This window comes from Peromyscus leucopus, chromosome 1 (assembly GCF_004664715.2).
Source record: "Peromyscus leucopus breed LL Stock chromosome 1, UCI_PerLeu_2.1, whole genome shotgun sequence".
In the NCBI taxonomy this organism is placed as follows: Eukaryota; Metazoa; Chordata; class Mammalia; order Rodentia; family Cricetidae; genus Peromyscus; species Peromyscus leucopus.
This window is the reverse complement of record NC_051063.1, coordinates 164570178-164591164: the sequence shown is the minus strand read 5'-3', so window position 1 is coordinate 164591164 and position 20987 is coordinate 164570178.

The following is a 20987-nucleotide window of genomic DNA, read 5'->3' as shown; positions in this document are numbered from 1 at the left end:
TTTTTTATTATGTTTCTGCCTCTCCGCTGCAGACATGGGAAACAAGGCTTCCAACCCTGTTAGTCCTTCCTCTCCATTAGGCTGTCTTGTTGAAGCTTTAAAACCTCTCAGTTTAATGCCTTACATAAAGATTTCTAAGCTAACTCGTCTATGTTCAAAAATGGCCAAAGTATGCTTTAGAAAATAACAAAAAATGGCCGCCGAGCGGCTCCTTAGATCCCGATATTTTACGGGAGCTATCTAATCACTGTCGGCGTTCAGGCAAATGGAAAGAGTTGCTTTCTTCTTTCTCAATGCTAAACTGTCTCTTCTCGTTTCCTTCTCTCCTGCTTATATGCTCCTAGCTATACATAAACCAAAGAATTCTCTGACTCTGGAATCTCTGACTCTAGATCTTGCTAAGGAACCAATAATTAAAATTCATGTTCCATCCTCTCTCTCTAACAGAACTCTCTCAGATAGAAAGTAAGCTGGGTTCTTATACGTCTAATTCTGCTTCCTTTATTAAACAGTTTCAATATATAACTCAATCTTATAGTCTCACCTTTCATGACTTCCTGAGGAGCTCAGGTGTGTATGGGAGCAGGCTAGGACTCATGCAGATGAAATTCATCAAATTAACCTTTCACACCCCCCAGGAGCTGAGGCGGTTCCTGACCGAGAGCCACACTGGGACTACAACACCCAGAGTGGCTGTCTAGCCAGAGATAGGTTTATTACCTGTCTCCTGACAGGCCTCCATAAGGCTGCCCAAAACCAGTAAATAGTTCAGGATAAATACGAAAATCTGTCTCTTGTTCCCCAGACCTACCTGACTAAAACTTAAGCATCTGGAGAGCAAGGCTCCTGACCCCACGGGCAAAAGAGTCATCTGTGGCATTTAAGGTGTGCCAGGGAAGAGATAAAAGCCCGAAAACAAAATTGCCAAGTGCTGGCACTCACTGACTTCCAAAAGCTGTTGGGTCCCTGTTTTAAATGAGGAAAAGGCCACGGGCTAGCGAATGCCCTGCCAGGCCATCAACAGCCTTGTTAAAAGTGCCGCCTAGAAAGACAAAGAGTCAGCTGACTGCCCCCAGGCACCAAGATGCATGGGTACATCAAGCTAAGACCTCCAGCAGACCTAGGCTTGGCTACAGACATGGCAGGGAACCCAGAACGCAGCAGGGAAGCGATCTGTTTCTTTCCTTCTGGACACCAGAGCCATTGACTCAGTCCTGGGTGTTTTGGAATGCCACCTCCTTTATTGTCGGGTACAGAGGACAGCCTTACCTGCCTCATCAGACACCGCCACTCAATTGTATTTTCAGAGGCATCCCTCTCACACACACATTCTTAGTGGTGCCAAGCTGCCCTGTACCTTTAATGGGGAGGGATCTCCTAGCTAAGGCAGGAGCGTCCATTTCTTTTGCTCCACACATTCACCTTCTCCCAGACACGTCAGCAGCTCTCCTACTTCTCCTCCTAGCCACTAACTCTACAGACTCCAAATATCCTCCTGTCCCACGCTGCTATTTGGAGGGAGCGTGGACTTCTCACATCAAAAGGGGGATCCGTATCTAACTCAGGCCATATAATGGCCATGCTGGAGGCTTCCCACCTCCCCAGGGCTACAGCTAGATTTTACCCATATGCTCACCATCAGGAAAAGTTAAATATCTCCTCAGACCAGTTCTAACACCAGGTCTTTTTTCCAAGCCTCCAACTGTTCCAGATAGACTGTTAACTCCCCTTTTATGTCACCTAAGGTCTATTCTATGGAGCTATGCGGACTGTTCACTGCCTCAGCCGTGTGACAATCCTTGCCCATCTCCAATACACATTGGGGATCAGGTTCTTCTCTTTCCTCCAGGCCAGCGCCCTTTACCTCTTTCCCCTAAGTGGCAGGGACCCTTCAAAGTAATTCTTGTAACCCCCACAGCTGCTAAACTCGAGGGCTTTCCTCACTGGGTCCACCTGTCTCACCTAAAACCTTTTATCTCACCTCCATCCCAGAAAAATCTCTCTTCATATACAGTGAAACAAACAGGGCCTCTCACTCTCAAGCTCCAGAGGACATCAGGATCCACTGCTTTGTCACCAATTCCAGAGGAATAAGGTATCACCCCTTCCTTTCCCAACCAGGACCACACAGAGCTGGAGGCAAAAAGGACCATCAAAAATATCCAGGTGGTAAGGAATAATATAATACAACAATTTATCATTGTTCAATACTCAGCAACTGATCACCTGTGTTTCCTAAGTGCCAACCTAATAAGGGAAACAGGTGCCTTAAATAAACTACCTCTAATAAGGCTTGTCTCAGATAGAAATTAAGCAGAGTACTAAGACCAGATCTACCTCAGGTAAATGTCACATGACTCTATCTGGGCAGGCCAGATCTACCTCAGACAAATGCCAACTCCAAAATAAAATAATAATGATTCTTTCTCTCTAAGCTCTTTCTATGTCAACAGTATCTTGTTAAACAGAAGGTCCCCAGCCACAGCACAGGAGGTCCCCAACCACAGCATGGATGGACAGCCGCAGAACCAGGAGACGGCAGTACGTCATTTCAGGATGTCCACCATCATCCCCGGACTTCACAAGATTTCCCTCACCCCCTCAAGAGCCAACCAACGCCCACTATTCAGCTGGAAGCAGTCTTTGAGAGAAATGTCGCCCCCATACCCAGTCAACCACAATTTTTTTCTTTTTTTAAAAAGGAAAGAGTCGGGAATGAAGGGTTCACAACACGCCCCCACGGTCGCATATACCAGGCGGACACTTCCGCCTAGCCAATTCCAAGTCAAGATAGCCATTTCCGGGCCAAGGCGTCTCGCGTGACCAGGATCTGTGACGTTACATGGCCACGTAAGCGCGCAACGTGACCATGTGATCTACGCACACGCGTGGAGTACTGACGTGACCTGGCCACGCCCCCAGCCGGTTTTAAAAGCAGAGCGCCATATTCCCGGCTCTCTCTCTTCTCTCCTCTTCTTCTTCTCCACGCACGTGTCTCTCCCACAGGCCTGCGCACTCTGTCCCTGTATCTCTAATAAACTCTATAAGCGGATTCTGTCGTGTTTCGTGACATTTCCTTGCAGGGTAAGAACACAACGCAGCTAAATAACTAACAGTTTCTCCCTGCAGTTTTTGGTGCCTGTCCTGGATCTCACTCTGTAGTCCAGGCTGGCCTCGAACTCACAGAGATTCACCTGCCTCTGCCTCCCAAGTGCTGGGATTAAAGGCATGTGCCATCACTGCCCGGCCAAAATTTATTTTTCAATGACCCATTGTGCAACCTAGGCTGACCTCAAATTTACAGTCCTCCTGCCTCAGCCCATCCTTAGTACTGAGATGGCGGGCATGCACCCTACACTGGACCCCCTGGTCACGGTTTGTCACAGTTGAATGCACTGGTGAGCACCTGCCCACGGCAGAGGCTAGGCCCCCTCTCAGCTCCTCAAAGCCCAACTCAGCAATGTCCGCCTTCCTTAGAGTCGGCCAATGCTTCCTCCATTGCTTCCACAGAGATCCTTCCTGTAGGCATCCTGGCTGCCTTGGAAGAGATGTCAAAGGTCACAGGACAGTGTGATAGTCTTGTTTACCTGGACTGGCCTGAGGCTCAGAGAAATGCAGGCACTCTGCTGTTTATCACTCTCAGCTATTGCCGGAACACTCTTCCATCAAAGCCACACCCCAGCTCCTCACGGGGGTGGGTGGCTGGGGGGGTGGGGGTGGGTGGCTGGGGGGGTGGGGGTGGGTGGCTGGGGGGTGGGGGTGGGTGGCTGGGGGGGGGGGGGGGGTGGGGGGGTGGGGGTGGGTGGCTGGGGGGTGGGGGTGGGTGGCTGGGGGGAGGGGCCCTGTCGTTGCCATGGTCTGCAGAGGCTCCTGGCTGAAGGCTTGGTCCTCAGCTAATGGTGCTACAAAGATGTGCTTGGATCCAAGGGAGTAGTCGGCCACGAGTGGGTCTCAGAAGTGCTGCCAGGAGGAGGGGCCTCAGAGAAAGTGTCCGGCAGGGCGGGTTCTCCCCTCCTTTTTTTCCTCCTCTATCACACGAAGACATAGGTTCTCTGCTCCCAGGAGGCTCTGCGTCTTCCAGGTCCAGAAACATCACTGTACGAGGCAGCCGTGGACTGAGGAGCCGTTCACCCAAACAAGCCCTTCTTCCCTGAAGCATCCTGGGAAACCTCTCACCGTGCGAAGCTGCTGAACAGAGGCCTGCCCACTGAGCTTACCCTTCACTGTGAACCGTCATTTCTAACATAGTATTCCATTTTTTGGCAACCATTAACGACAATGTCTGTGAGAATCTTAAAACAACACTCTCGTTTCATCTCTCTTGCTGTCCTAAGGTGCCCTGACAAAAGGTAGCTCAGGAGAGAAAGGTTGTTCGGCTAACAACGCCAGGTCCCATGTGGTCTTTGTGGGGAAGCCGAGACAGGAACGTGGACCGCTGGACACACGGGACTCAGCCAAGAGCAGAGTGAAGTAAGTACAGCCATGCTTCTTCGCTTGTCTCAGCTTGGCTCACGCAGTTCAGGACCCTGTGCCCAGAGGATGGTGCCGCCCGTGGTGGGCTGGGTCTTCCCACAGCAACTGATTAAGACAGTGCCCCACAGACCAACCTAATGCACAGTGTCCCTCACCGAGATTCTGCCCAAGACGTTCTTGTAAGGATTCTGTCCTTAATAATGTCATCAGCCTGCGACGGCGTCCCAGCCCAAAAAGCGGGTGGGCCCTCTCTGAGTCGCCCTTCTCTTTCGGCTCTCTCTCCTTCCATCTGTCCTCTCTGTCTCTCTCTCCCTCCCCTCCCAATAAAGCTCTAAAAAGGTAACCAAGGCTTGTGATTCTTGCGATCAGCACTCTCCTATAACCAACAGTTCTAGGTTGTGTGGGGCTGTTGAAGTCCGTCCTCAAATAATCCCGATTTATTTCTGTTGTTGAGATAGTGGGCATTGAATCCCAGGGCTTCTAGCATGCCACCTGAATGCTCCTCCATCAAGGCACACCTCAGCCCCTCAGCAGAGGGTTCCAGCAGGTGCTCAGCCATTGAGCCACACCTCCAGTCCCTCACTGGGAGAGTCTAGACAGGGGCTGTATTGCTGAGCAGCATCCCAGCTCTCTTTTTACCTTCTAGATTTTGTGTATGTGGTATGTGGAATATGTATATATCCTGGTGTGCACATAATGTGCATGTGTGTTCATGGGGAGGTCAGAGGTCAGTGTTGAGTACTTTTCTTAAAAATTCTTTACCTTCTTTCCCCAGACTAAACAGTTTTATAAATTTTTTAAAGTGTTGTTTATTATTGGCGTATGTGTGTGTGTGTGTGTGTGATAGGTATGTGTGAGTGTGGACACACGTGTCACTACATGGGTCTGGAGATCAGAGCACAGCTTTCCGGATTCAGTTCTCTTTCCACTGTGGGTTCTGGAGACTGAAGCCAGGTGGTTTGGGCTCACACAGCCTTTTTCTGCTGAGTCACCTCTCTTAATGGTTTGTCTAGGCTGGCTGGCCAACGAACTCCAGGACTCTGCTTGTCCCCATCCGGCAGCTGGGGTGACAGATGCCCGCCTCTGTACCCAGGGATTTACATGAGCTGTGGGGATCACTCTCAAGTCATGGTGCCTGCCTGCGAGCCGGGTCTGGCCTTGTGATCCTGTTTCCCCATGAAAACCAGCTAAGTCTTCTCTCCCGCCCAGTGGGCTGTGTGAACTTGGTCCTTTCGCCTGTGAACATGAAGTTGGTGAAGCTTCTATCGTTTCTTTCTCCCAGATGCCAGGTGCGGCTCTCAAGTCTTCTTCCTGGACTCCAAAGTAGGATTTTCACCATAGCTCCCACACATGGAGAAATAGGTCAAGACTTTTGCCCTGAACGATATTCCAGGGCCCTAAACTGTGCCTCTCTTGGGTCTCTGACCCCCATCTCTTCTATGGAGAGGACCTCAGATTTGCTCATAAAGTCACTCTGTGGTCAGGTCCCTCCCCCTGGACGGTGATGCTCATGCTCACTGATGATGTCATTCACACCTCAGGAGACGTTGACAGTGACCCTCAGATCCTCCTTCAGCTGAATCACATGGGGGACTGTCTGGCTGTGCTGACGTGTGAGCTGACTATCACGCTACCTGCCAAGCCACCAAGGTAAATGTCACCAGACGCTGGCCTCAAAGTCCACGTTCTCCACCACTGAGCCTGGCTTGCCTGGCTGCAGCTGAAAAGGCCAGGCACTGTGATCCTTGCTCTGTTCAGTCAGTGTCTTGGACAGCAAGTGTCCTCCACTGGAGGAGATGAGAGTCATGTATGGAGTGTGTGTGTGTGTGTGTGTGCGTGTGTAGGAGTTTGGTGTTTGTTCATGGAGGGTGTGTGTTCATGTGTAGGGTGTGGGTATATCACATTTGGGGGTGTGTCCCCACCTTACACTAATGAATACTTGTAGATGAATTTCTATTTTCCCCCCTGGAGCTGAGCAGTAGACGAATTTCTAAATGGTTTTATTAAATAAAAAACATGGAGCCAAATACAGGAGTGAGAACCTTAGAGATCAGGGAAATAGTGATAGCCATCAACCTTACCTCTCCAGCTCTGCAGCTATGAAAAGGTGCTTTACTTCCTGTCTACTCACGCCTTTATTGCCTTGCTGTTCTGCCCTCTCATTGGCTCTTAGCCCAGCTACCTCACTTCCTTGTTACTGCCTGTCTGTACAGACCTCCAGGTCTCTATGGTTGGTACTGGGATTAAAGGCATGTGTCACCATGCTTGGCTGTTCCCTAGTGTGTCTTTGAACACGCAGAGACCCTGCCTGTCATGTGATCAGATTAAGGGTGTGTGCTACCACTGCCTGACTTTTATTTATGGCTGCTATGACCTCTGATCTCCAGGCAAACTTTATTTATTAACATACAAATAAAATATCACCACATTTTAGCATAAATAAAATAGCCCCACAAATACTCTTCACAAGCCGAGTCTCTGGGTCCTGTGCATGTAAGTTGGTGGGGAAAGAGGAGGCCATGTCCATCTACTCCTGCAGACTTCTGCACCAATGCATTCAGAAAATACCCGCTCGCTTCAAGGTCTGTAACTCTGCCTAGTGATCAGTGAGGTCACGTGTATTCAGCCCTTTGGTTGGATGGACTCTGAAGAACTAGACCAGGTTGAGGAGGCAGGCAACCCAAGCGTCTGTGCCACCTGAGAAGTGGGGTGGACAGAGGAATTAGGGGTTCAGCCAAGTGTTAAATGATCATGGCTGAATTACTCTTTTTGTTTGTTTGGTTGGTTTGGTTTTTCGAGACAGGGTTTCTCTGTGTAGCTTTGGAGCCTGTCCTGAAACTCACTCCCAGGCTGGCCTCGAACTCACAGAAATCTGCCTGCCTCTGCCTCCCGAGTGCTGGGATTGAAGGTGTGCACTGCCACTGCCTGGCTTGAATTATAATTTTTATCAAGAGTTGAAGTTCAAGGTCAGCTCTGCATATGATTTCCAGGCCAGCCTAGACTATATGAGACTCAAACAAACAAACAAACAAACACAAAATAAATAAAAAAGTAAACAAACAAATAAATAAATAAAAGAGGATGCATGCTGGTAGAGAATTTTCCCAGCATGAGAGGGGTGCTAGGTTCAACCCTCAGTACTACAAATATTAAATAAAATCACAGGCAAACCATGGGCTTATAAGGTGAGCCATATAGACACTGGGATGGGGCCTGGGCTTCCTCAGTCTCCTGCCACCATACCAGAATCACAGAGTTCTTTTCTTCCTGTCTTTTCTTTCTTTCTTTCTTTCTTTCTTTTTTTTTTTTTTTTGTTTTTTTGTTTTTCAAGACAAGGTTTCTCTGTGTAGCTTTGGGGTCTTTCCTGGATCTCACTCTGTAGACCAGGCTGGCCTCGAATTCACAGAGATCCACCTGCTTCTGCCTCCTGAGTGTTGGGATTAAAGGCGTGCGCCGCCACCACCACCATCCGGCCAGAGTTATAATGTAAATAGAGATGAAAGGAATACCACAATGCTGGGGTGTTTAGTACAACCACAAAATCATGCCACTATCATTTCTGTCTGGGTCCCAAATATTCTCAGCATCCCCAAAGGTAACTGCACTCCCGTTACACTGTCATGGTCCATTGTCTCCTTCCGGCCAGACAGGCCACCTTCACCATTACTAATTTACCTAGTTTGGATATTTCATTTAAGCAGAATATCTGCAATGGCCTTGGTGCCTGGCTGCCGCCCCTCGGTGTTTCCAAGGTGCTTGTTGCCGTCTGTGTCTCAGCTTCATTCGTTTTAGTGGATGACTACATGACTGCCACTCCACATGAGCTGGCCTGTGCTTGGCGGGTGGAAGCCGGATGATCAGCAGTTCAGGGTTATCCTCTGCTTCACACAGTGTGGGGCAAGCCTGGAACATTTGAGACCCCAGAAACAATCAAGCATGAGGACTTGAGTTAGAGTCCCCTACACCCATGTCAAAAGCCCAGCATGGCTGCACACGTGTGCCCCAGCTCCCTAGACATGCAGCCAAAACTACAATTCTGCAGTTCAGTAAGAGACCCTGTCTTTTTTTTTTTTTTTTTCAAGATAGGGTTTCTCTGTGTAGCTTTGTGCCTTTCCTGAATCTCGCTCTGTAGACTAGGCTGGCCTCGAACTCACAGAGATCCACCTGCCTCTGCCTCCCAAGCACTGGGATTAAAGGCGTGCGCTACCACTGCCCGGCTGAGAGACCCTGTCTTAAGTGAACATGGTGGACAATGATAGAGGCAGACACCTCTTTTCCTGTTCTGGCTTCTGCAGGAATGCACACAGCAGATGCACACTCTCACTCCTGCAGGAATGCACACTGAAGCACACACCTGCAAACTCATGTGCAAGAACACCACAACACACACACACACACACACACATTAACCCCCTCACCAAAAAAGCCCTCAAAACAAATTATATTCCATTGTTGTAGATATAACATATTTCCTTTCTTTTTCTTTTTTCCTTTTCTTTCTTTTTTTAATGTTTCTTTGAGATAAGGTCTCTACACGGCCCTGGCTGTGCTGGAACTATGTAGACCAGGCTGGCCTCAAACTCACAAATCGACCTGCCTCTGCCTCCTAAGAGCTGGGATTAAAGGCATGTCTCGCTACACTCGTTGAAAGAACTTTTCTTGATTATTACATCTGTTGGTGGACATTTGAGGTGTGTGTGTGTGTGTGTGTGTGTGTGTGTGTGTGTGTGTGTGTGTGAAGAGAGAGCGCACATGAGTTCTCTCTTCTACCATGTGGGTCCCAGGGATCAAATTCAGGTCCTCAGTCTTGGCAGCTGGCAGCACCTGCAGTTTCTGATATTAATGTTAAAAATACACATAAATGAGAAAAAAATGACAAACTTTAGAAGGAAGAAATGCAATAAATGTGTCCAGTGTTCAGCAGTCAGTGCCCAACAGTAGAGCCTAGTTAATGATCATCTTTTTTTTTATTGTTGTTTTGAAATATGAACTCCCTATGTAGCCAAGGCAAGCTTCGAATCCTCCAGCCTCCACATGCAGAACACCGGGATCACAGTCACGGGCTTCCATGCCTGAAGTTGCCTGTTCAAACATCACTTAGAGTTATTTCAAAACTCCTTGAGATGGTTTTAATACAGACGTTTGTTTAACTATTGACACATAGACAATTGTTTTTGGAAGCCCTTCTGTTAACTGACCTTCCTAAACGACTTTCTTCCCAAGATAGGCCCGCACAGGCCTCCAGGACGGCATGCCCCACACAGGCCTCCAGGACGCCATGCCCCGCACTGGCCTCCAGGACGCCATGCCCCCACCCCCAGACCCTCCCCCACCCCAGGCGCATCCCCACAGCCTCCAGACGCATGCCCCGCACACCTCCAGGCGCATGCCCGCACGCCTCCAGCCATCCCGCACAGGCCTCCAGGAGCCATGCCCCGCACAGGCCTCCAGGATGCCATGCCCCGCACAGGCCTCCAGGACGGCATGCCCCGCACAGGCCTCCAGGACGGCATGCCCCGCACAGGCCTCCAGGATGCCATGCCCCGCACAGGCCTCCAGGATGCCATGCCCCGCACAGGCCTCCAGGACGGCATGCCCCGCACAGGCCTCCAGGATGCCATGCCCCGCACAGGCCTCCAGGATGCCATGCCCCGCACAGGCCTCCAGGACAGCATGCCCTACACTGGCCTCCAGGTGGCGCTTCAGCACCATGCCGCTGTGCCTAACCTGGACGCTCCCCCAGGGCTCTGTTTCCTGGATTTTCCTTTAAATCTTTGGCTTGAGGCCAGTGAGATGGCTGAGCAGGTAAGGGCGCTTGCCGCCAAGGCTGACAACCTCAGTTCGATCTCTTGAAAGTTGTCATCTGGGAGGCTAGAGAGATGGCTCAGTGGTTAAGGCACTTGCTGTTCTTCCAGAGGACCCGGGTTCAATTCTTAGCACCCACACGACAGCTAACAACTGTCTGCAATTCCAGTGATCTGACACCCTCATACAGACATATATGCAATGTGCATGAAATAAATAAATAAATAAATTATATAAAAAAGAAAGTTGTCATCTGATCTCCACAATAAATAAATACATGTCATTTTAAAATTTGAGAAAAAATTTTTCCATATATGTGTGCTTGCCTACCTGTATGTATGCATAATCTAAATACATATATTATCTATATACACATACATCTATGTGTGTGTTGTACACATACACATACACACTCACTCATGTATGAGGCCTGTCTGGACTACATAGCAAAACACTGTTTTAAAAGCATTGGGCTGGAGAGAGGGTGCAGCTAATAGCGCTGACTGCTTCCCCAGAGGACCTGGGTTCAGTTCCCAGCAGCGACGAGGCCATTCACAACCATCTGTAACTCCACTTCCAGAGACTCTTGTGAGCTTCTGACCTCCCCAGGCACCAGGCACCCATGTAGTACAGACATTCATGGAGGCAAAACAGCCATGCTCATTTAAAAAAAAAAAAAAGATTTTTTTAAAGCATTGAGAATCCCCAAGAACATTCCTTTGTGTGGTGTACACCTATGGATGCTCACTAAATCAAATTAAAACACAAAATAAAGAAAATGCCCATCAAAATCCCAACACAATTCTTCACAGACTTGGAAAAAAAAATACTCAACTTCATATGGAAAAACAAAAGACCCAGGATAGCTAAAAGAATCCTATACGATAAAGCAACCTTTGGAGGCATCACCATCCCTGACCTCAAACTCTACTATAGAGCTATAGTAATAAAAACAGCTTGGTACTGGTATAAAAACCGACATACGGACCAATGGAATCAAATTGAAGACCCTGACATTAATCCATGCACATATGAACACCTGGTTTTAGACAAAGGAGCCAAAACTATACAATGGAAAAAAGAAAGCATCTTCAACAAATGGTGCTGGCATAACTGGATCTCAATATGTAAAAGATTACAAATAGATCCATATCTGTCACCATGCACAAAACTCAAGTCCAAGTGGATCAAAGACCTGAACATAAATCCAGTTACACTAAACTTAATAGAAAAGAAAGCAGGAAGCACTCTTGAACGCATTGGCACCGGAGACCATTTCCTAAATAAAACACCAACAGCACAGACCCTGAGCACAACAATTAATAAATGGGACCTCTCAAAATTGAGAAGCTTTTGCAGGGCAAAAGACACAGTCAATAAGACAAAAAGACAGCCAACAGAAAGGGAAAAGATCTTCACCAACCCCATATCTGACAGAGGATTGATGTCCACAGTATATAAAGAACTCAAGAAACTAGACATCAAAATACTGAACAGTCCAATTAAAAAATGGGCTAAAGAGCTAAACAGAGAATTCACAAAACAAGAATCACAAATGGCTGAAAGGTATTTAAAGAAATGCTCGACATCCTTAATCATCAGAGAAATGCAAATCAAAACGACTCTGAGATACCACCTTACACCTGTCAGAATGGCTACGATCAAAAACACCAAAGACAGTCAATGTTGGAGAGGATGTGGAGCAAAGGGAACATTCCTCCACTGTTGGTGGGAATGTAAACTTGTACAACCACTGTGGAAATCAGTATGGCGATTTCTCAGAAAATTAGGGATCGAACTACCTCAAGACCCAGCCATCCCACTCTTGGGCATATACCCAAGGAATGCTGATTCATACCATAAAGATACATGCTCAGCTATGTTCATAGCAGCACTATTTGTAATAGCCAGAACCTGGAAACAACCTAGATGCCCGTCAACGGAAGAATGGATGAAAAAAATGTGGTACATATACACAATGGAGTACTACTCAGCAGAGAAAAACAATGAAAGCATGAAATTTGCAGGCAAATGGATGGAACTAGAAAAAAATCATCCTGAGTGAGGTAACCCAAACCCAGAAAGACAGTCATGGTATGTACTCACTCATAAGTGGATTCTAGATATAAAATAAAGAACAATCAGACCACAACCCATAGAAACATGGAGGCTATATATATAGCATGGAGGTCCCTAGGACGACTGTGGCTTATAATAAATTTTGGTTTTACTCAATTATTGAAAAAAATAGCCAAATTAACGGAAACACATGAACTATGAACCAAAGGCTGAGGGGCCCCCAGCTGGATCAGGCCCTCTGAATAGGTGAGACAGTTGATTGGCTTGATCAGTTTGGGAGGCATCTAGGCAGTGGGACCGAGTCCTGTGCTCATTGCATGAGTTGGCTGTTTGAAACCTGGAGCTTATGCAGGGACGCTTGGCTCAGTCTGGGAGGAAGGGACTGGACCTGCCTGGACTGAGTCTACCAAGTTGATCACAGTCCTCGGGGGAGGCTTTGCCCTGGAGGAGGTGGGAATGGGGGGTGGTCTGGGGGTAAGGGGTGGGGTGGGAGGGGGGAGAATAGGGGAACCCGTGGCTGATATGTAGAACTGAATGGTATTGTAAAATAAAATTTAAAAAAAAAATTTGACAGTTCATCTTAAATAAAGAAAATGTCGATTCACTTAAAAATCAATATTTAGCCGGGTGGTGGTGGCGCACGCCTTTAATCCCAGCACTCAGGAGGCTGAGGCAGGTGGATCTCTGTGAGTTCAAGGCCAGCCTGGGCTACCAAGTGAGTTCCAGGAAAGGCACAAAGCTACACAGAGAAACCCTGTCTCGAAAAAAAAAAAAAAATCAATATTTAACCCATTACGAGTCCTTTTTAATTGACCTTATTTAGTAATAAGTGACCTTCAAAACCTAAGTTCAAGGGCCAGGATATGGCTCAGTCAGTAGAGCTCCTTGTCCTTTCCAGATCATTCCATAAGGACGCTGATCAGACCCTGTGTACCCGTGTAGGTAATCAGCGAGCCACTTTTGGACCAGCTCTGGCCAGGGAATACCAAAAAGTCGCGGCTTTGCCACCAGCCGTCACTCCAATTGCAAGCTACAAAAATGGCTTCAGTAGGCTTTTATTTTGACTTTTTAAAAACGAAACAATCCAGCAATGAAACGTGCCGGATACACAGACGACCTTGAGGAAGAACCAGTGAAGGACACAAGAGGTTGACGCAGCCCTGAAGGACCAGAAGCCAAGAGAAAGACGGGCGCTCAGCAAACGCTTGCGCCAGCTCCTCGCCGAGACCTGCTTCAGTCTTTTTTTAATTTCTTTTTTCTTTTTTTGGTTTACAAGACAGACTTTCACTGTGTAGCTCTGGCTCTCCTGGAATTCACTGTGTAGACCAGGCCTGCCTGGGCCTCGAGTGCTGGGATTAAGGCATGTGCTACACCACTCCGCCAGAAGTGAGAATTCTTTTTTTTTTTTTTGGACAGGGTTTCTCTGTGTAGCTTTGGTGCCTGTCCTGGATCTCACTCTGTAGCCCAGGCTGGCCTCGAACTCACAGAGATCCGCCTGGCTCTGCCTCCTGAGTGCTGGGATTAAAGGCGTGTGCCACCACTGCCTGACCGAAGTGAGAATTCTTACAGGAAGGTAGAGAGACTCTTCAGGGCACCACCCGGTTCAGTGTGGGGCAGCTCCATGTTATCAATAAAAGAAGGAGGAAGAGGCAGGCAGAGCAGCGGCAGAGTCACGGTCATAACAAAGACCAGAAACTGAGCTGGGGAGTTAGTAAAAACAAAGAGATTAAGAGTTTGGAACAGGGACGCCTTTAATCCCAGCACCCGGGGAAGGAGCCATCTCTATGGGGCATGAACAGAATGGATCCAAACACTCTGTCTGAGACCAACCCAGGGCCCAGATGCCGATCCTGCGAAACCCAACAACTTGGAGGTGTTGGTGAGATTACCCTACTAAATAACCTCAGCTGAGATCCACTCGGGAGAGGATTCAGAATGCTACATTCTGCAATCTGAGGAAACAAGATCAGCTGAGGAGTTGACGAATGAACAACCGTGACCTGAGAACACAAAAGAAGGTGCCGCCCAGCCACCGAACCAGATCACCAGAATCATAAGCCTACCCTACACCGACTGGGAACAGGTAAGACCCCATCTCCAGACTGGCAGATTAGGTCTCTAGCCCCTAGGCCCCAGCCACTGGAGTCCCAGGGACCGGACACCTACCTTTCCCTGCTCCCCCACCAAAAACAAAACAACACAACACAACAAACAAACAAACAAACAAACAAAAACCCAGCCCCTACTAACCCAACAACCACTGGAACCATAAGCCCACCCTACACCAACTGGGAACAACTGCTCCCTGAGACAGAACCCACTAACACTGATTGGACTAAGCTGCTCCTGGAGAAACAGAGCCCAACAGCACCGATTCGACCAAGAACTCCGAGTGGACCAAGACTATCAATCAGAACAAGAGAGGCACCTTCAGACACAGACAGCGCCTGCACCAAGCGGGGGAAGAGATGAGTAGACGCCAGTGCAAAAATACAGGCAACAACATACAGACCTATATGACAACATCAGAACCTAGTGATTCTACACCTGCAAGACCTGAACATACCAATGCAGAAGAAGCAGAATAAATCAATCCTAAAAGTGACTTTAAGAAGATGATAGAGGGGCTGGGGAGATGGCTCAGAGGTTAAGAGCACTACTAGCTGCTGATCCTGAGTTCAATTCCCAGTAACGACATGGTAGCTCACAGCCATCTGCAGTAAGATCTGGTGCCCTCTTCTGGCCTGCAGGCATACCTGCAGGCAGAACACTGTATACATAATAAAATAAATAAATCTTAAAAAAAAAAAAAAAAAGATGATAGAGGCCCTTAAAGAGGAAATGAAAAACTCCCTTAAAGAGGAAAATTCCCTTAAAAAATGGGAGATAAAACAAACAAAAAAATTGGAAGAAATGAAAGAAAGCCAAGAAAAGTAATTAAATAGATGAAGGAAACAATTCAAGATTTGAAAATTGAAATTGAGACAATAAAGAAGACACAAACTGAGGGAATGCTGGAAATAGAAATTCTGACTAAACAGGAACTACAGATGCAAGCATAACCAACCGAATGCAAGAGATGGAACAGAGAATCTCTGACACTAAAGACACAATAGAGAAAATAGATTCGTCAGTCAAAGAAAACACTAAAGACAAAAAAGTCATAACACAAAACGTCCAAGAAATTTGGGACACCATGAAAAGACCAAACCTAAGAATAATAGGGATAGAGGAAGGAGAAGAATACCAACTCAAAGGCACAGAAAATATATTCAACAAAATCATAGAAGAAAACTTTCCTAACCTAAAGAAAGAAATACCTATGAAGATACAAGAAGCTTACAGAACACCGAATAGGCTGGATCCAAAAAAAAAAAAAAAAAGTCCCCTCGCCACATAATAATCAAAACACTAAACATACAGAACAAAGAAAAAATATTAAGAGCCGCAAAGGAAAAAGACCAAGTAACATATAAAGGCAAACCCATCAGAATAACACCAGACTTCTCAATAGACACTATGAAAGCCAGAAGATCATGGACAAATCTCATGCAGACACTAAGAGACCACGGATGCCAACCCAGACTATTATACCCAGAAAAACTCTCAATCACCATAGGCGGAGTAAACAAAATATTCCAGGATAAAACCAGATTTAATCAATACCTGTCCACAAACCCAGCCCTGCAGAAAGCACTAGAAGGAAAAATCCAACCTAAAGAAGCTAAACACACCCATGAAAACTCAGGCAATAGATAATCCCATGCCAAAAAACACCAAAGAAGGGAAACACACAACACTACCACAAAAAATAACAGGAATTAACAATCTATCAATATCAATGGTCTCAACTCACCTATAAAAAGACACAGGCTAACAGAATGGATAAGAAAACAGGACCCATCCTTCTGCTGCATACAAGAAACACACCTTAACTTCAAAGACAGACACTACCTCAGAGTCAAGTGCTGGGAAAAGGCTTTCCAAGCAAATGGACCTAAAAAGCAAGCTGATGTAGCTATCCTAATATCTAATAAAATAGACTTCAAACTAAAATCAATCAAAAGAGATCAGGATGGACATTACATATTTATCACAGGAAAAATCCACCAAGATGAAGTCTCACTTCTGAGCATTTATGCCCCAAATACAAAGGCACCCACATTCATAAAAGAAACACTACTAAAGTTTAAATTTCACATCAAACCCCACACATTAGTAGTGGGAGATTTTAACACACCACTCTCACCAAAAGACAGATCTACCAGAATGAAACTTAACAAAGAAATAAAGGACCTAACAGATGTTATGACTCAAATGGACCTAATAGATATCTACAGAACATTCCATCCTAACACAAAAGAATATACCTTCTTCTTAGCACCCCATGGAACTTTCTCAAAAATTGACCACATGCTTGGTCACAAAGCAAATCTCAAAAGATACAAAAACACTGGAATAACCTCCTGTATCTTATCGGACCACCATGCCTTAAAGTTGGATTTCAACAACAACAAAAATTATAGAAAGCCTACAATCTCGTGGAAACTGAATAATGCCCACCTGAAACATCAATGGGTCAAGAAAGAAATAAAGAAAGAAATTAAAGATTTCCTAGAATTCAATGAAAATGAAAATACAACATACCCAAACTTATGGGACACTATGAAAGCAGTGCTAATAGGAAAATTCATAGCACTAAATGCACACATAAAGAAGATGGAGAAATCCCATACCAATGACAACAGCACAAGGGAAAGCAGGCAAATGAATGGAACTAAAAAATATCATCCGGAGTGAAGTAACCCAGACCCAGGAGGACAAACATGGTATGTACTCACTCATAAGTGGATTCTAGATATAAAGCAAAGAACAGACTGCAACCCACAGAACCAGGGAGGCTGTATAGCAGGGGGGACCCTAGGATGACTGTGGCTTATAATAAATTTTAGTTTTACTCAATTACTGGGTAAGCCTCAATCAAACATTTCACTATTAGGATAAGAATTTATACTGTATCAAGCTGATAATAGAAAAAAAAAAAAGCATAATCACTAAAAGTCTCCCCACAAAAAAAAAAAAAAAAAGAGCAGCCCAGGACCAGAGAGTTTGTGAGAAGCAGTACCTGCCACTCTGGCCAAAACCCATGGGGAACAGTCACTGATATTACTAGTTAGTCATCTGCAAAGGTTCTTAAGAGGAACCAAAAGTAAATCAGAGAAAGAAAGAAATCAGAGCAAAAACCCTACCAAAATAGCCTCAAATAATATGAAATACCTTTTGGGTAATTCTAACAAAGCAATTGAAAGACTTGTGTGATAAAAACTTCAAGTCTTTGAGGAAGAAATTGAAGAAGGTATCAGGAAAGGGGAACGCTCCCATGCTCATTGGTCAGTAGGAATAGCATATAAAAGTGGCCGTCTACACAGAGAAATCTACAGATTCAAAGCAATCGGTTTTAACATTTCAACACAACCCTTTCCATAACTTTTACACACCATTCTCAGCTTCATATGGAGATACAAAAAGCACTGGAGAGCTAAAACATTCCAGAACAATAGAAGAACTGCTGTAGGTCTTACTATTCCTGATTTCAAATTGTACTTCAAAGCTATGGTAATAAAATAACATATTATTGGCATTAATGGAATGGAAGACTCAGACATAAATCTGTGTACAGGGACCATGCCCCTCAAACAGGCCTGTGCTGCCACCCAGGTCCATGGTGACATCTGAACCCTGACTGATGCTGAGGGCTATCTCTGGGTTCATGGCTCCAGTGAAGCCGAGTCTTTGCCCAAACTTGGCTCTTTGGACAGCTGAGCAACACAAAGTGAACTGACAGGTAATCTTTGCTTTCTTCATGGACCTGGTCGGGTATAGTCTCAAGCACTATTTCTGTTTGTCTTTGGCTCCTGGTGAGAAAGTTCAGCCAAGTTCCTACATTACCAAATTTCATCTGCATCTCCCCAACCCTTGGAAAATTCTTACCCTTGCATATTTTGGGTTATAAAAACCCCACTTCTCCTATATTCCTGGCTATTCTCTCAAACCTGGGACTAGAGAGAAAACCTATTATTGCAGAGAATAAAACTTATTTAATTTGACTCAAAAGAAAAAAAAGGAGGAAGAGGTAGTCCTTTTGGATTTCTCGATGGAGGGAAGAAAGTTTCCCAGGGGCCTGTGGATTTTCCCTTGGGTCCCCTTAGCCCTTAACCTTTGCTTGAGCAATAATTGGCAAAAAGAGAACAAGATGTGGCAATGGGTCAGTCTGGTGCCTTAAGAAGTCGGACTTCCGAGTCCCAAGGCTGCTGGCCGCCGTGCACTGCTCACATCTGCCGAATGGTGCTGCAGACTCCTTCCTCTCCAGCTAACTTGATCAGCAATAAAATGTCCTGCCCCAAATCAAAGCTAGCAGAAAAAGGGGGCAGGATTTGAATGCAGAGCTGCAGCTGGGTGACAGGAATTAGTTCCTGCAGGCACATGTGGTACTTAGTAAAGTCCGTGTGTGAGGAGACAAGGGTTGGGACCCGCAGAATCACAAGAGCCAGAATGGGAACAGAGGTGTGATCTTCTAACTCCTGCAGCAGTCAGAGAATTAGGGCCTCGCTTTACACCTTCCCGGAGGTTTGCTGCCCACTGTCAGAGGAGCCGACATCCCTGAGAGGCACTGTGGTAGTATGAATGTAGTTAGACCCCTTAATCTCACAGGGAGTGGCACTATTAGGAGGTGTGGCTTTGTTGGAGTGGGTGTGGCATTGCTAGAGGAAGTGTGTCACTGTGGGGGCAGACTTTAAGTTTCCCTGGGTTCAGTGTCTCAGTCAGCTTCCTGTTACCAGCAAGATGTAGGACTCTTAGCTACTTCTCCAGCATGTCTGCCTGCATGCCTGCCATGTCCCACCATGATGATAATGAATGAACTGTAAGTGAGCCTCACCAATGAAATATTTTACTTTATGAGAGTTGCTATGGTCATGGTGTCTCTTCACAGAAATAGAAACCCTAACTAAGACAGGAGTTGGTACCAGGACCTGGGGTATTACTGTGACAGGCCTGACCATGCTTTTGTTTGGAGTAATATGAACTTTGGGAGTTTGGGTTAGGAAAGCAGTGGAATACTGTAAGCTTGCTTAATGGGGCATGCTAGTGGAAGCAGGGAACACTGCTGACAGTGATTTGATGAATTGTGTAGGGGGGTGCTTGCTCAGGTTTCAGAGGAGAATATTAACATGTGGCCTAGAGATCATTCTAGTGATATTTTGGTGAAGAATGTGGCTGCCTTTTGTCCTTGTTGAAGAATCTGCTTGAGGCTAAAGTGAAGAGTTTGGGATTAATTTCCTTGGCAGAGGAAATCTCAAAACAGCCAAGTATGGACTCTGTTGTGTGGTTATTAGTGGCAACTCTAAGGAAGATTTATAATAAAAACTTGAGCAAGCTGAGCAGGGAAAATTACAAAATGTACAATTGAAAAGGGCACCAGGAAGTGCAAAGAAGCTAAATCCTGTGTTCAAGGAGATAAACAGATTAAGACATGGAATAAAGGGAGTGGTGACCTCAGGGCAAGAAGCCACCCAGGTAAATTTCCAACTAGTGAAAAGGAACTAAAGAAAAGCTTAGAGCGGGTGTGGTGATGCACACCTTTAATCCCAGCACTGGTGGAAGCTGGCAGATCTCTGATTTTTGAGGCTAGCCTGGTCTACGGAGCAAGTTTCAGGACAGCCAAGCTTAGGCAGTGAAAGACAGAAAGCTGGTGAAAATGTAAATGGATGAAGCAGCCATCTTCCAGCCTCAGCAAGCAGCAGACCTTGGCATCTTCGGCCACGTGGTTCTGGGTTTAGAGTTAAGGATAGAAGAAAGGAGTTATGGAACAAAGCCACTGAGGCCAGGCATGTGTCAGGGGTGTCCCTGAATGGAGGCCCAGACAGGCCATTTTGTGAAACTGTGAAGGTGAAGCCTGGATTGCCTTGGGGACCCCAAGAGGTTAGAGATGCCAGAGCTGTGGAATACCTGCTGAGGAAAGCTGTTAACAGAGATTGGAACCAGCCCAAGAGAGAGAAGTGTGTTGCAGTCAACGAAACTGAACAGAGTTGGAGATCTAAAGAGAATTTTGGCATCAGACACAGTGAGGAAGTTTGGAGTTTGCCCAACCAGTTTGCAGTCTTGCTTTGGTCCAGAATTTCCTCACCGTGCTTCTTTCCATACGGTTGGAACAGTATTGTATATCCTGTGCCAAGTATGTGATCTGCTTCTTTATTTTGATCTTTACAGGTGATCACAGTTAAGAGATTGAATAAATCTCAGAAGAGATTTGAACTTGAAACATTGTTGAGACTGTGATAGACTATGGGGACTTCTAAAGTCGAACTAAATGCATTTGGCATTATGATATTGTTAGAAGCTTACGGGGGGAGGGGCCAGGAGGCAGAATGTGGTAGTTTGGATTGGCCCCCATAACCTCATAGGGAGTGGCACTACTAAGAGGTGTGGCTTTGGACTAGAGAGATGGCTCAGTGGTTAAGAGCACTGACTGCTCTTCCAGGGGACCCAGGTTCAATTCCCAGCACCCACATGGCAGCTAACAACTGTCTGTAACTCCAAGATATGACACCCGTACACAGACATACATGCAG